Source organism: Heterodontus francisci, chromosome 10, assembly GCF_036365525.1.
Source record: "Heterodontus francisci isolate sHetFra1 chromosome 10, sHetFra1.hap1, whole genome shotgun sequence".
Taxonomy (NCBI): Eukaryota; Metazoa; Chordata; class Chondrichthyes; order Heterodontiformes; family Heterodontidae; genus Heterodontus; species Heterodontus francisci.
Window position 1 is genome coordinate 73,992,627 of NC_090380.1, and position 12,131 is coordinate 74,004,757.

The window sequence follows — 12,131 nt, forward strand, 5'->3', positions numbered from 1 at the left end:
CACTGTGTCTAAGTTGTCAGCCTGCTTGTTAGACATCCAGTACTAAATGAGCAAAAATTTCCTCCAACTAAATATTGGGAAGACCAAAGTCATTGCCTTGAGTCCCTGCCATAAAGTTGGTTCCCTAACCACCGACTCCATCCCTTTCCCTGGCAACTGTCTGAGGCTGAACCAGACTGTTCACAACCTTGTTGTTATACTTGACCCTGAGATAAACTTCCTATCACACATCTGCACCATCATTAAGACCACCTATTTCCACCTCCATTACATCATTCGACTCTGCCCCCGACACAATTATTCTGCTGCTGAAACCCTCATCCATGCCTTTGTTACCATGTACACCTGGCTGGCCTCCCACGTTTTATCCTTTTTAACCTTGAGGCCATTTAAAACTCATCTGTCTGTCTCCTAACTCATACCAAATCCCATTCACCCATCACAGCTGTGCTTGTTGACCTACATTGGCTCCGGTTAAGTAATGCCTTGATTTTAAAATTTTCACCCTTGTATTCAAATCCCTCCATGGCTTTCCCGCACCCCCACCATCTCCCCCAACCACCGCCACCACCACCCCCCCCCACCCCCCCTCCAACCCATCTCTGTAATCTCCTCCAGCCTCATAATCCTCTGAGATCTCTGTGCTCCTCCAATTCTGGCCTCTTGCGCATTTCTGATTTTAATCGTTCCGCCATTGGCGGCTGTGCTTTCAGCTACCTAGGCCCTAAGCTCTGGAATTCCCTTCCCAAATCTCTGCTCTTCTCTTCCTTTCTTTCTTCCTTCAAGACCTTCCTTAAAATTTACCTTTTTGACCAAGTTTTTGGTCATCTGCCCTAATATTTACTTATATGGCTTGATGTCAAATTTAATTTTATAATGCTTCTGTGATGCACCTTGGGAGGTTTTACTACATTATAGGTGCTATATAAATACAAATTGTTGTTGAAATTGTGCCAAATTATTTGTAGTCTCACATTGGTGGACATTAGGACCTGGCAACAGGAGGAGAATTCAGGCCATGTTTCATCACCTGCATGGTTGCAGTTTAGCTAGGATGGGTATATCTTATACCCTTCCTCATTTCGAGCATGTTCAGGTGAAACTCAAACAGATGTTGTCTGTGTCTCAAACTCAAACCCTCCTCAAACAGATCTGTCAGGTTTATGCCTTACCAAGCCAGGTTGGTTGGTTAGCAAAATTAAAGCACATGGGATAAGAGGTAATATACTGGCATGGATTAAGGATTGGTTAACAGGCAGAAAACAGAAAGTAGGAATAAACAGGTCATTCTCGCATTGGCAGGCTGTGACTCGTGGGGTGCCGCAGGGAACAGTGCTTGGGCTCCAGCTGTTCACAATATATATCAATGATTTGGATGTGGGGATCAAATGTAATATTTCCAAGTTCACGGATGACAAAAACTAGGTGGAAATGTTTGTTCTGAGGAAGATGCAAAGCGGCTTCAAGGGGATTTGGAAAGACTTAGTGAATGGGCAAGAATGTGGCAGATGGAATATAATGTGGAAAAATGTGAGATTATCCACTTTGGTAGGAGGAATAGATATGCAGAATATTTCTTAAATGGTAAGAGATTAGAAAGTGTAGATGTACAAAGGGACGTGGGTGTCCTTGTCAATAAGCCACTGAAAGTTAACATGCAGGTGCAGCAATCAATTAAGAAGGCAAATGATACATCAGCTTTCATTGCAAGAGGATTTGAGTACAGGAGTAGTGAAGTCTTGCTATATTGTACAGAATCTTAGTTAGACCGCACCTGGAGTACTGTGTGCAGTTTTGCTCCCCTAACCGTAGGAAGGATATTATTACCATAGAGGGAGTGCAACAAAGGTTCATCAGATTGGGGAAACTGGGCCTGTATTCTCTAGCGTTTTGAAGAATGAGAGGTGATCTCATTGAAACCTACAAAACACTTAAAGGGCTAGACAGGGTAGGTGAAGGTAAGATGTTTCCCCTGGTTGGGAGTCTAGAACCAGGGGACACAATTTCAAAATAAGGGGGAAGCCACTTAGGACAGAGATGAGAAGAAATTTCTTTACTCAGAGGGTTGTGAATCTTTGGAATTCTCTACCCCAGAGGGCTGTGGAAGCATCGTCATTGAGTATGTTTAAAGAAGAAATTGACAGATTTCTAAATACCAATGATATAAAGGGATATGAGGGTAGTGTGGGAAAAGGCATTGAAGTGGATGATCAGCCATGATCGTATAGAATGGCGGGGCAGACTTGATGGGCTGAATGGCCTACTCCTGCTCCTATGTTCCTATGCTCCAAACAATCAGAACATTGAGACCAAAGTAGTTGAAAAGAATTATGGTTAAAATCCTTTTGCTGTCTGTACAGTTTGTTTAATATTTTTGTTTAAACAGGGAACACTGTTGACATCGTGCGGAGAGAATGGAATTGACTGTAAGGAACAGTGGCGGCACAGTGGCGCAGTGGTTAACACTGCAGCCTCACAGCTCCAGCGACCCGGGTTCAATTCTGGGTACTGCCTGTGCAGAGTTTGCAAGTTCTCCCTGTGTCTGCGTGGGTTTCCGCCAGGTGCTCCGGTTTCCTCCCATCTCCAAAGACTTGCAGGTTGATAGGTAAATTGGCCATTATAAATTGCCCCTGGTGTAGGTAGGTGGTAGGAGAATGGTGGGGATGTGGTAAAGAATATGGGATTAATGTAGGATTAGTATAAATGGGTGGTTGTTGGTCGGCACAGACTTGGTGGGCCGAAGGGCCTGTTTCAGTGCTGTATCTCTAAATAATAAAATAAATAATAACACCGAGCCTGGCACTGTGAGAGAATTGAAGTAATTAACTGCATCTCTACATCTTAAATTAGCTCTCTCCCACTGTTGGCTTCCAATTCAACCCTCTCATCTGTATCATAAGTTTGGGAGATGGGACTGAGCTATTTAAAGTTTATTTTTTGAGTAAAATTTACAGATTTATATAATAAATGACTTTTATAATATATTGTCCTAGTATTGATGGCTGCTGGTAATACACCTGAGGTCTCTTGCTTTCTACTTTATAACTGTCATTTAATATATATCTAAATTCATAAAATTCTGAATTAAATGAAGCACAAAATGAATTACAGTCATTCTGACAAAGGGTCTACATCGGAAGCATTAATTTGTCTTTTCTCTTTCTAGGCACTGCTGGATCTACTGTGTATTTCTGTTGTTTCATGTTTTAATTTCATGGATTGAACAGTGTACAGATTAACAGAAATGAAGGTTTTCATAGGCAATAACATTTGAAACATTACCAAATCTTACAGTGCCCCAGTGATTTCTGATAATGTGTTTCAATGCAGAAAGATTTTTTTTTGTGTGTGCAGGACCCACGTTGTGTGGGTGGTTCAGATACAGAGAAGCATCTCTTTATTTTAATGAACATTAATGCAGACAGATTCTTTTTAAATTCAGTAATGGGAACCATCAAATCAGCAGCATGGTAGGAAGCATGCAGATGCTTGTCTTTATAGTTTAATCCCTTTTTAATGGTGAAGGAACATTAAAATAACATTGAAACAATGATAACGTTTATGGCAAATAAGTTTAAAATAGGATTTGATTTTAATATATTTGAAATAAATTGGAGTGAAGTACAATTTTATAAAGCACATTTAGTAAAATGCACATTTAGTAAAATGTACAATTATATAATACATACAAGGTTGTGAGGCAAAAAAACCCTTTCATTTGATAAAAGTCCACATATTACAATTGTCAATGTCATGTGTATTTGATAGTTAAATTTTAAACCTAACAAATGCAGTTGAATATAAATAACAGTTAGAATTACAATTTTGCAAGCCCTAGAATGGGAATTTGCTTTGGTACAACAATATAGCCAATGTCACCAGGGTAGTAATTGTTGGTCAGTTTGCAATGTAACCTTTGACACAGAAATACACCGCAGCAAATGTGTAATCAACATTGTACATGTGCATACATGAAATTCTGATAAATCGGATTCATTTTACAGGTTCTGAAACTGGACTTGGATCTATTCCTCAGCTCATGCATACTAGATTGTGAGGCAAAAAGAGGCAATTCTTCAGCTTAGTTGGTAAACCCACTATTCAATTATTCAATGTATAATAGACACATATGAGCCTGAAGGATCACATATTAACTCTCCATTCCCTGCTGAGTTAACTGATTGCAACCAGGTAGTAAGAGGAGTTCTACAATCTCGCCTCAGCATTTCTGGACCAGGGAAAGGTAAGAAATAAATCATAATCTTATTCCTGATGACTATCAATTATGCCAGCTGAAAGAAGCATGTGTGTGGACATCAGGAAAGGACAGTTTTGGGTTTGTCTCTGATGCCCTCTATGGTCTAATAAACTGCCTAAATGCATTGTCTAAAATCACAGATGAAAATAGGGGTCCGATCCACAACCCCAGAGGTCTTTTTTTGGAGGGGTTGTCTGATGCGCAAGAGCTTTGGAAGTCAGAAGGAAGTGCTCTTGCACCTCTTGGCCCACAAGGAGTGCTGTAAAGACACTTACCTTCTCCCCAAAGCTGCTCTCACCTCACTTGAGCTGCCAGTTTTCTGATGCCTGGGAAACCCAACAGATCCCAGAAGTACCTGTAAAACAGGTTAAATCTGAGGCTGCCAACCTCATTAAAATATTTAAATTGACAACCCACCTCCTGGAAGTAGGTTGGTCGTCTGCCCCTTGTCCAGCCTCCATTAAACCTGGAAGTGGACGGGTTGGAGATGGGTTGGGTTCATGTCGGAGATTTAAAAAATTTTAACCTCTGACCTGACCCCAATCCACCCATTTTTGGGTGTTAAAATACAACCCAATGTTTCATAATTGGAAACAAAAATGCACAATGGGGGTGACTAGACAAAAATAATGAAGAAGTTGTTGCACAATGGCCATATGTTGTATTTGTGATCGGGTAGCTTCATTGCAGGAAATGATTTGAGGACTCATACTTGAATCAAATTATCCATCCTCAATTACAACCCAATTGGGTAATGTGTTTCCATTTTACTGAATTATAAACACATTGAGAATGCATGTTCCATTAAGAAGACTGCCTCTGGCGGCATGTGTTTCACATCCAAAGTAATGATTCAATTCTTTCACTGGAAGTAAAACAAGGACTCACCTGAATCCAAGATCCGTGGAACAATAAAATTATTTCTTAGAACAGTTCATTTAATTTTCAGAGCAATCTTTTTTTAGATAGATGGATTATGTGGAATGTTACGTAAGAGATTCTTGTTTGTTAAAAAATATTTTTAAAGGAATTCATGGTTAAGCTTAATAAATATTGGACCAGGTTTTTTTTCCAAAAAGGAAGCCATCAAGAGGACACTGAGGGAGCCGAATTGGCAACAGTGTTGCTGGTTGTCACATGGCTCGGATTGGAGATGGAGCGGAAACCCTGGTAACAAGGGCAGAAAAGTGACAAGCACTCCTTTGATTGGACAAGCCCAATAGTAGTGGAGCACCTGGGATAGGCAGAAAAACTGACAAGCTTTTTGGTTGTCAGTCAGTGTGTGTGTGCTGAAGTGTCAAAAAAGGACAGAAGACCACAACCCAGCTCGCTTCCCAGAAATTCCCTAAAAGACCCTGTGAAGTCCACTGTGTCGATTCATCATGTTTCCTGTATTTGAAGAAAGCCTGCTGAAGATGATTCTCAATGTCGCCTGAAGAGAACTGGTCTGGAAGATTCTAGTGACCTGGCGACATGTACTCGGAAGTTAGACTGTATGCCAGTTTGGAACAAAATATCTCATCTGTTGTTTCTTTCAAAAACGAGCAAGTAGTTACCCCAAATGCTTTTGTCTGTAACAGAGTTCGGATCCAAAAATCCCTTTATATTTTTTTGGTTAACCAATGTATATATAAAGGGACTTTAACATTTGGTTAAGGTAGAAATGGGATTTTTAAAATTTAATGTTAATGTTGGATTTTTAAAAAATTTGATCTGTGTGATATTATTTTACTTTATTACCAGATAAGACTTGTTTTATAATAAACTATTAATTTTGTTGTTCAGCAAATAAACCTGGTTAGTGTGTTCTTTACTGGGGAAAATAGTGTATCTGATTAACTGTTTCAATAAGTGGGAAAATTTTAAAAAAATGTTGTGACCTGTGGAGAAGTGGGACTAAATTAACAGTGCACTCCTCCTGCCTCGGTAGTAACAGGAAATAAATGATAAATGGCATGTGCTTGTTATTTGGTAGTATAGCATTTTGGGGATATATTTTTAAAGACAACAGTGTTCTTGGTCACAAACAGCACATTAACCAATATAACATGGTTAAAGAGGAAAGTCTTTCATATGTTAGTAAGAACATATGAAAGCATAGAATGAGAAACAGCGTATTTCTTCCTTGTACAATCTAAGCTATCATAGAACCTACACATCTTTTTAATCTCTTCCGTGAAAGTTCTGCATATATACTCTCTGATCTCCAGACAGTTCAGTAAAACAACAGAATATTAATTCTTCCTCACATTTCTGTTGTGGGGTCACTTTAAGAGGCTGTAAGTGAAGATTCACTGGAGGAAGTGATGTCATGTCACACATGACCAGAGAGTTGTGGGGTGTTGCCCGACAGAGTAAGAGGTGTGTAGGTGTGCTCCTGTAGTAGCTGAGTGTATATATGCTATAACAAAAACCCATGTATTCTTTGAATATTACTTGTATTCCTGTGAATCTTACAATAGTTCACGCAACAAAGGAATGAATAATATTACAATTTCCAATCTCCTGAGCCTGCTGTCCTTGGGAAATAATATTGAACTCTACCCTCATTGGGCCCAACATCTTGGAAACCATTGTGTCCTGTGGCATATCATCTCACTTTATTTATCACATAACTTCCAATCTCATTACCAACTAAATATTTATCCAGATTCTTTTTGAAGGAATTAATCAATTCAGCCCCAACTGCTTTGGCTGAGAAAATATTTCCCATATTCCTACAGTCCACCTTCACTCCGAAGTCCTGTTTTATGGCTGTTTCTTTTATAAAATAACAGGACTTCAGTTCCTAACTGATGCATTTATGCTTCTTACTACACTGAGGACTAGGAAATGTCTTCTGTAATCTGTCCAACATTTTGATTCCTAAGCAGACTGCCTTATAATAAATTTACTCCAGTCATGCTTTTGAAGAACTTTGTCAATTAATTCTTTAAGGACACTATGGGCATGATAATAACTTGGAGACATATTGAAAGCTGGGGTGGGGGTCCGATATCACATGGGAAGCCAGGTATTGAGTTGTGGAGCAGGCATCTGCTCCTCTTTCTCGCTTTCCTGCTCCCTTTGCTTCAATATTTGTGGTATCTTTCAGCCACCATAACACTGTCCTCTGAAGCTCTGTTTTCCCTGATGCCATCTTATCATCACCCTACTGTTTTCAAAAGATTCCTAAAGACCCTTACCCACTTTACCCACCCCTACTTCTCCCACTTCAACTTTCCATTATTTCTTTTTGCCGTCTGCCTGGCATCTATTGTCTTATTCTCTAAGAGATCACTCTGATACAGCAGTACAAGCTGGTTATGAAATTAACATTAACAAGTCAAAAGGCTATGTTATATCCTTACTACTTTTTACAAGAAATAGTTTTGTACGCAACTGGTGAGCTGCTTCTGGGACTGCAAATAGCTCCCAGAGCTCACCAGTACTATCCTAGTGAGAGCAGCGGACCAATTTGCCACGTTTCTTCTGACAGCCTCATAAAGCCCCTGTCTGAGTGTGCAAATGCATTTCATTGCAAATGATACTCCCTTCCCCCTCCACCCACCATCTATCTTAATGTTCAAGCTCATAGCTCTGGAAGTGCTCCATGGGACAAAGGGTCAGTAATTTGAAAAAAAAAGTTACTGATTCAAAATTGCATTTTTAAAAACATTCATTCCCATACAACATAGTAAACACCAGCCATTCTGAAACACAAATATTAGAACAAAATATTTTATTTATGACAAGAGCCATGTAGTGCTGAAGCACTGGAGAAAAATAAAGAAGTTCTGGAGGCACATGTAAAATACAAAAGGGTTGGAGAGCACATCATTAACTATGATTTACTCAGATTTAATTGACAGCACACTCTGAAGTGGGGAAGAGCTGTGCCCTCTTGCTACAACATAATAAATCATTCAAACCTCTTACAAAATAAGTATCAGTTTCTTAGTCAGGAGAAAGATGTCAACAGACTGTCACACTCACGAGAAGTGCAGTGATGAAAATATAGAACCAAACTGAAGAGTTCTTAAAATTGGAATTTTTAAAAGACTGACACATGTGCTGTCAGCAAAATGGAGGACAAGACACAAATCCATATGCATTCAAATCCACATCTGTGCCTATTAACGCTGAAAACCAATTAAGCCCTGTCTGCATGGAAATGCGATAGATAATTACACCTAGATGTGAAATCAACAAGTGCATGGGAAAGGCTTCCACTGCTATGTCCAGACTGGCCAAGAGTGTGGGAAAATGGCGCACTGACACGGAACACAAAAGTCCGAGTGTATCAAGCCTGTGTCCTCAGTACCTTGCTCTATGGCAGCGAGGCCTGGACAACATATGTCAGCCAAGAGTGACGTCTTAATTCATTCCATCTTCGCTGCCTCCAGAGAATACTTGGCATCAGGTGGCAGGACCGTATCTCCAACACAGAAGTCCTCGAGGCGGCCAACATTCCAGCTTATACACACTACTGAGTCAGCAGCGCTTGAGATGGCTTGGTCATGTGAGCCGCATGGAAGATGGCAGGATCCCCAAAGACACATTGTACAGCGAGCTCGCCACTGGCATCAGACCCACCGGCCGTCCATGTCTCCGCTTTAAAGACGTCTGCAAATGCAACATGAAGTCCTGCGACATTGATCACAAGTCGTGGGAGTCAGTTGCCAGCGTTCGCCAGAGCTGGCGGGCAGCCATAAAGGCGGGGATAAAGTGTGGCGAGTCGAAGAGACTTAGCAGTTGGCAGGAAAAAAGATAGAGGCCAACTGTGTAACAGCCCCGACAAACAAATTTTTCTGCAGCACCTGTGGAAGAGCCTGTCACTCTAGAATTGGCCTTTATAGCCACTCCAGGCGCTGCTCCACACACCACTGACCACCTCCTGGCGCTTACCCATTGTCTCTCGAGATAAGGAGGCCAAAGATGTGAGCTATACTCAAAAATAATGAGACAAGCCCTTTCTCAGACTTCTTGTCTCCGAATAACCTCCATTACAATGGAGTGTGAACCACCCTCATCTCCTCAGAATGGGGCCATCATCAAGGCCATCGTACAGCCCAGCTAGGACTGAAACCTGAAGCCACATAGGCGAAACCAATCCTTGTAAAACCTATCTTAAAGAGTAAAAGCAAAATACTGCGGATGCTGGAAATCTGAAACAAAAACAAGAAATGCTGGAATCACTCAGCAGATCTGACAGCATCTGTGGAAAGAGAAGCAGAGTTAACGTTTCATTATGAGGAAAGACCAGAGAAACTCATGGTCTGAAAGGCAGCGACTGAGAGATGTAAAAGCTATCATCATTATTTCACGTCTTCACACCCTTCCCCTTGGGGAATAATATGAAATAATGGAAAAATTCACAGGCTGATTAACAGTCTGACAGGACATGACATGAACACAAGAAAACAAGAAATAAGTGCAGGAGTAGACCATACAGCCCATCGAGCCTGCTCTGCCATTCAAAATGATCATGGCTGATCTTAGGATTCAACTCCACTTTCCCGCCTGCTTGCCATACCCTGTGATTCCCTGAGAGACTAAATATCTGTCTATCCCAGCCTTAAATGTAGTCAATGATGGAGCATCCACAATCCTCTGGGGTAGAGATTTCAAAAGATTCACAACCCTTTGAGTGAAGTAATTTCTCCTCACCTTAGTCCTTAATGATCGGCCCCTTATCCTGAGATTGTGCCCCCGTGTTTTAGATTCCCCAACAGCGGAAATAATCTCTCAGTGTCTACCCTATCCAGCTCCTTTAGAATCATATATGTTTCAATGAGATCACCTCTCATTCTTCTAAACTCCAGAGAATACAGACCAAATTTACTTAGTCTCTCATCATAGGACAACCCCCTCATTCCAGGGATCAATCTAGTGAACCTTTGCTGCACTACCTCCAATGCAAGTATATCCTTTCTTAAATGTGGAGACCAAAAATGCACACAGTATTCCAGATGTGGTCTCACCAAAACCCTGTACAATTGTAGCAATACCTCCTTATTCCTGTACTCCAATCCCCTTGCAATAAAGGTCAACATGCCATTTGCCTTCCTAATTGCTTGCTGTACTTGCATGTTAACTTTCTGCATTCCTTGTACAAGTACACCCAAGTCTCCTTTAACATCAACACTTACAAGTTGCACACCTTTTAAAAAATATTCTGCTTTTCAATTCTTATGACCAAAGATGATAGGTAGGTGGTAGGGAAATATAGGGACAGGTGGGGATGTGGTAGGAATATGGGATTAGTGTAGGATTAGTATATATGGGTGGTTGATGGTCGGCACAGACTCGGTGGGCCTAAGGGCCTGTTTCAGTGCTGTATTTCTAAAAAAGAAAAGTGAATAACTTCACACTTCTCTACCTTATACGCCATCTGCCATCCTGTTGCCCACTCACTTAACCTGTCTATATCTCTTTGCAGCCTTTCTGTGTCCTCCCGACAGCTGACCTTTCCACCTACCTTTGTATCATCAGCAAACTTTGATACATTACTCTCTGTCTCTTCATCTAAGTCATTGACATAGATTGTAAATAGCTGAGGCCCCAGCACTGATCCTTGCGGCATGCCACTATTTACTGCCTGACAACTTGAAAATGTCCCGTTTATGCCCACTCTTTGCTTCCTGTCTGTTAATCAATCCCCTATCCATGCTAACATATTACCTCCAATTCCATGAGCCCTTATTTTGCCTATTAACCTTTTGTGTGGCACCTTGTTGAATGCCTTTTGAAAATCCAGATATACTACATCTACTGGTTCCCCTTCATCTACCCAACTAGTTACATCCTCAAAAAGCTCTAATAAATTTGTCAAACAGGATTTCCCTTCAGTAAAACTATGTTGACTTGTTCTAATCATACTGTGCTTTTCTAAGTGCATTGTTAAGACTTCCTTAATAATAGATACCAGCATTTTCCCAATGACTGATGTTAGGCTAACTGGCCTGTAATTCCCTGTTTTGTCTCTCCCTACTTCCTTGAAAAATGGTGTAACATTTGCCAACGTCCAATCTGATGGGACCGTTCCCGAATCTAAGGAGTTTTGGAAAATCATAGCTAGCGCATCCACTATCTCTGTAGCAATCTCTTTTAGAGCCCTAGGATGTAGACCATCAGGTCCTGGAGATTTAGTTTAGTTTAGTTTAGTTTAGAGATACAGCACTGAAACAGGCCCTTCGGCCCACCGAGTCTGTGCCGACCATCAACCACCCATTTATACTAATCCTACACTAATTCCATATTCCTACCACATCCCCACCTGTCCCTATATTTCCCTACCACCTACCTATACTAGGGGCAATTGCTAATGGCCAATTTACCTATCAACCTGCAAGTCTTTGGCATGTGGGAGGAAACCGGAGCACCCGGAGGAAACCCACGCAGACACAGGGAGAACTTGCAAACTCCACACAGGCAGTACCCAGAATTGAACCCGGGTCACTGGAGCTGTGAGGCTGCGATGCTAACCACTGCGCCACTGTGCCGCCCCTATTGTTAATATAATATATGTAGCTTCCAGTACACATTAATACACAGGGCCCTCTTCTTTGCAGACAGAAAGAATATGCACAAACATTGCGCCTGTTTCAGCTAAACAAAATAAATGACAGCCATTTGCTGGTTCATTCCTCAGGACAATGCCTTGACCAATCAGAGTCAAGCTGCCTGGTTTAAATTTCAAACAAAGCTTGGCAGTTAACTGTCAGTCACCGTAAACTGGTGCATTCTCCATGACAACGCCTCTACCAATCAGAGTTCACTTGCCAACCAAAAAGCCCTCTCTTCTCATGCATATAAGGTGTTGTTTTTGCTTACATTGGTTATTCTTGCGGATTGTCCTGATGAGTGCAAGACGAAAAGCTTCGACAACATG